The sequence below is a fragment of the Vespula pensylvanica genome, chromosome 1 (genome assembly GCF_014466175.1).
Source record: "Vespula pensylvanica isolate Volc-1 chromosome 1, ASM1446617v1, whole genome shotgun sequence".
NCBI classification, from domain to species: Eukaryota; Metazoa; Arthropoda; class Insecta; order Hymenoptera; family Vespidae; genus Vespula; species Vespula pensylvanica.
Window position 1 is genome coordinate 6,742,520 of NC_057685.1, and position 5,284 is coordinate 6,747,803.

The window sequence follows — 5,284 nt, forward strand, 5'->3', positions numbered from 1 at the left end:
GAGAGAGAGAAAGAGGAAAAGGAAAAATGAGAGAGAGAGAGAGAGAGAGAGAGAAAGAGTAAGATCTACTTCGATGACCGTGATCATTCTTCATCGAAAATATTTTGACGAATATAAAACGAGAAATCTATATATTAAAAAAATATATATATATGTATATAATAAAATTAATGTAAAAGAGATATAATCATTTTTAATTTGGAACTAAAAAGGATTAGAAATTATGAAATAAATTGAAAATATTTTTACTTATCGATCATCGATTCGAGATGTTTAAAACGTGAACGACAAATAGATAATCGTAGTAGCATTTCGAATCGGCTTAGAAGATGAAAACAATTTCGCGCAACTCGAAGATTAATCCGGGCCATATATTGTTCTCTCACACATCGAAAAATTTATACGACGAATCAACGTACATATTCTTTCGAGGTTGAAGAAATAAAAACGAAGAAGGAGAATACGAAAGCGTTTAGTACGAACGAACGAATGAACAAGTGAGTGAGTGACAGAGAAAGAGAAAGAAAGAAGAGAAAGAGAGAAAGAGAGAAACCGAGATAGATAGAGAGAAAAGAGAGTGGAGACCTTTTAATCTCACGTGGCCAGATCGGAGAGACGCACCGAAGGAGGATTACGCACACGCCTTCGTAACAACGCAAGCTCGCATACGACTCGTCTGAAATATTCAAAGGTCCCTCCACTTTCGGTATATACACACGTTCCTCGTCTTTTCTTATCTTTATATACATATACACATACATATATATATATATATGTATGTATATTCATATATGCGCATGTATCATGCATATATATGATATATATATGTATATATATATATATAAAATAAGTATATAAAATAAGTATATACGTATAAATATGTGTACAAATATGTATAAACGCTATATATATATATATATGTATATATATAAAATATATATATATACATGTATGTGTGCATACACACGCGTACATTTGCTCTCTCGGACTGGTTTCAGATATGACTCACGCGCGTAACACCGTTCGATCGTGTATTGGTGTGCTCGTATATCAAAACCAGTAGGCACCCCCGACATCCTACGAACGAGACTGTTCCCCTTCCCTTCTCCACCCTATCTCTCTCTCTCTCTCTTTCTCTCTCTCTCTCTTTCTCTTTCTCTTTCTTTCTCTGTCACACATACACAAACGTGCACGGATGCACGCACACGTATAAAAGCGCTCCTTCGCCGTCCACAACGGCGTGTCTTTCATTTTTGCAGACTACCTTAAGTCTAAGTCGTTCTATTTAAGCGAGCGCATGGAATTAAGTAACAAGGCGCTGTCTTTCAGCGCCACATCCGCCTCCCTGGTTCTCGAGAATCGCTTTATACCTACATATATATATATATATATACATACATATTATATATATATATATATATATATATATATATATACCTACGTGTTCTCTTCTACGTTGCTACGACTTTCCGCGCGTGTAAACGCATCTACACGATGCGTTTTCATGGTGTGGTACATACGTCGAGAGGAATGCGCGTGCACCACGTGCTACGTGCGAGAGTAAAGCCGACCATTATTTTCCCTCCCCCGTGGCCTTCGATCTTCCATTGTTCTTCCCATGATAAATTTTCTCTTTTCTTTTCTTTTTTTTTCTCTCTCTCTCTCTCTCTCTCTCTTTCTTTTTCTTATCTTTTTTTCTTTCTTTTCTTTTTTCCCTTTTTTCTTTTTTTTTCTTATCTCTCCCCAATACAATTCGAAGAACGGGAGAGTTCATAGTTCGCTCAAAGGAAATTTCGATTTGACAATGTAACGATATTAAGGAATGATATTGTCGAATAGATATCACTAAAATTGTTGTTTCAATTCGACGGTAGAATGATATCAATATGCTAATGAAAATTAATATTAATTGGCCGTTGCGTAAATTCCACCACGTCAGTCTTATATTTATGGATTGTGTCGAAAACAAGAGCCGCGTGGGCGGTGAGTTAATGGATCCTTGGCCTCGGGCCGGCTGCCATGGAACACACATCTGTGCTCGAGATCTAGAGAAGCCGGCCCGCGTCGACCGACTCGAGAATACGGAATACTGAAAATATAGCCATTTTTTTCTTTTTCTCTTTTTTTTTTTCTCTCCATTTTTTATTTCTTTTCAGTTTCCTCGTTACAGCTTGGTTAAATAGTAAATATTTTTGTTAAATAGTGTTATTATTCTTTCGTACATTTGCTTCCTTCTCTCATTCTCTATCTTTCTCTCTCTCTCTATTGAGTAATTGAGTAACGAGGCCGACTCGAGAATACGAAATATTGAAAATATAGCCATTTTTTTCTCATTCTTATTTTTTCTCCTTTTTTCATTTTTATTTTTTTCTTCGTTAAACATCTTGGTTAAATAGTAAATATCCTTATTAAATAGTGTTATTATTCTTTAGTACATATCTCTCTCTCTCTCTCTCTCTCTCTCTCTCTATACATATATATATATATATATATATATATATATATATATATATGTATATATGTCTTGAATAATGAGGATAACGAGAAAGATCGAGTTTCGATAGATCATTGTCTGTCCCTGTTCTTTGTAATTAATGGTAAAAAATGATTTAGATATAAACACGTGGATCGTTTCGCTATACGTAAAAGAGAGAGAGAGAGAGAGAGAAAGAGAGAGAGACGGAAGAGAAGATATCTCGATTCGTTCACCCCACTTAGTAACGTGAAGGATGACTACAAGCGATCCGTTCGAGGGAAAAGAACGATCGATATTTGTCAGAATTAAGATAGAAAGAGAGAAAGACACGAAGGGAGAAAGAGACAGAGACAGAGACAGAGACAGAGAGAGAGAGAGAGAGAGAGAGAGAGAGAGAGAGAGAGAGAGAGAGAGACATAGGAAGAAGCGTTAGGGAATTAAACTAATAATTACGTTCTAAGTTCGTCGTACATTCGATCAACGCCATCGTGTTATCCGCAAAATTCTTTTCTCGTGAAGTAGACCTTAATGACGATCGTTACGATGTAATGATCGCAAAAGAAAAAAAGAAGAAAAAGAAAAAAAATATTAAAGAGAGAAAGAGAGAGAGAGATTTTAAGGATCCAAATTCGCGATCTAAAAAACCTTTCTAACGGTTCGTAACGCTGCAGGCATGAATTCTCTTTTTTCTTTTTTTTTTTTTTCTTTTTTCTTTTTTGTCTTTTAAATAGACAGAATAATAAATAGTGACTTTGCTTTACTTCGAACGTGAAACGTCGACGAACGTAACGCAATCGTCGACTTCTAATTACTTTCAAAATTCCTTTCGAATTCGTGAATCTTTCCTTTCTCTTATGGAGAGAAAAAAAAATTAAAAAACCATTCGTGTATTCTACTCTCTACGTGTATTCAAAAGAGAGTTTGAAAGTCTGACAACATTCGAAATCGAGGCTGAACAGTTTTTAATTACTTAAGACTTAATCAATGTTGATGTTAACGATAAAATAATCATTCTATATCTTATATTAACCCTTATCGATTCAAAAATATTATAACGCGTTTCTCAAGTCAACCTCGAACAAATTCTTTATAAATTTCAACATCCTAAGAAATATAAAAATAGTTAACTAACTGACAAGTATATAAAATTGATTCCTCGAATTAAGAATGATCTATAATTGTCCAATAAATTTTATAAGACTAAGTTATTTATTAACAAAAATCTTTGTCAACATTGCGTTACATCCTAACAAATTATTTTTCGATACAAATAAATACAACTACCAACAAATAAAATATTATCGACAGCATTAGCGTCGATCGTAATGATAAAAATCAACGAAACAGCGAACGTGTCAAGATGAATCCTCATGCGCATTATATCAGGATCAATATACGAAATTAAAAAGAAAAAAAAAATAAATAAAATAAAATAAAACAAAACAAAAAAACAAAACAAAACAAAACAAAAAAATACCAAAAGAAAAGAAAGAGAAAGAGAAAAAAATGAAAAGAAATTTTGGATAATATTTTACGATGGATACAGTGATATGGTACTCTCTCTCTCTCTCTCTTTCTCTCTCTCTCTCTCTTCGTAGAATCATCGGTATGTAAGTATTATGTGTCTCTCATGGAAACGGGATATCCCTTGGAGCTTCGAGTCTCTCAGCAAACAATCGATACCGAAGCAAACCTGGTCGATACTCGAGCACACAGCGTAGCTGCACGCGCCGCGTACTTACGTATATCCGCGTCCGGGTGCGTCTCTCGCTCTCACTCTTTCTCTTTCTCTTTCTCTTTCTCTTTCTCCTTCTCCTTCTCCTTTTTAACGAGCGCTAAATCGATTCCCACGGCAGCACGAATCGCACCTTATCAAGGAATTCCGAGCCGAGTCGTCTTCCAACGAGGAAACTGGAAACCTCTACTGCTCGCGAAAGCGTGGGAGAGCGAAACTTGCCTTTTATCGATCGGAATTGTAACGATTTCTTTTTTCTTTTTTTCCTTTTTTCTTTCTTTTTTTCGTTTCTTTTTTTATCGTAATGATATTTCATAAAAAGATAATACGATCATCGTTTACATCGAGAGTCTCGATTTTCATTCGTCGAGCCATTGAAAATGTTCGCATACCTGTTTACATTATTATTGGAAAAGAAAAATGATTTTGTATAATTGTTTTTTCTTTTTTCTTTCTTTTTGTCGTAATGATATCTCATAAAAAGATAAATACGATCATCGTTTACATCGAGAGTCTCGAATTTCATCCGTCGAGCCATTGAAAATGTTCGTATACCTGTTCACATTATTATTGGAAAACGAAAAATGATTTTAATTGTAAATGATCATTTTTTAGAGTTTTCTTTCTTTCTTTCCTTTTATTTAATACAGAAAACATCCGATATAATACGAATATATACGATGCTATCATCGTAATTGAAAAAAAGTTCATTAGAAACAGTACAATTTACATGGCGTATGGTAGAATGTTATAAGACTTATAAGTACCATGAACCATGATTTTATTTCTTCGAGAAACAAAACTAAGACTATAAATTCGTCTGTGTAAATCACGTGGGAGGGTAACGACAAGAAGAGTATTTTCTCATAAGGGAAGCCAAGAAGTTCAAAGAGAAAGAAAGAAAGAAAGGAAGAAAGAAAGAAATAAAAGAGAGAAAGAGATAGATAGATAGAGAGAAAGAGAGAAAGAGAGAGAGAGAGAGAGAGAGAAAGCAGTATAAGGCTTGGTGGATGTTATTGGTGGCAGTTACACGTGTGTTTCTCCAAGGGAAGGCATGGGACACCGCGGGGACT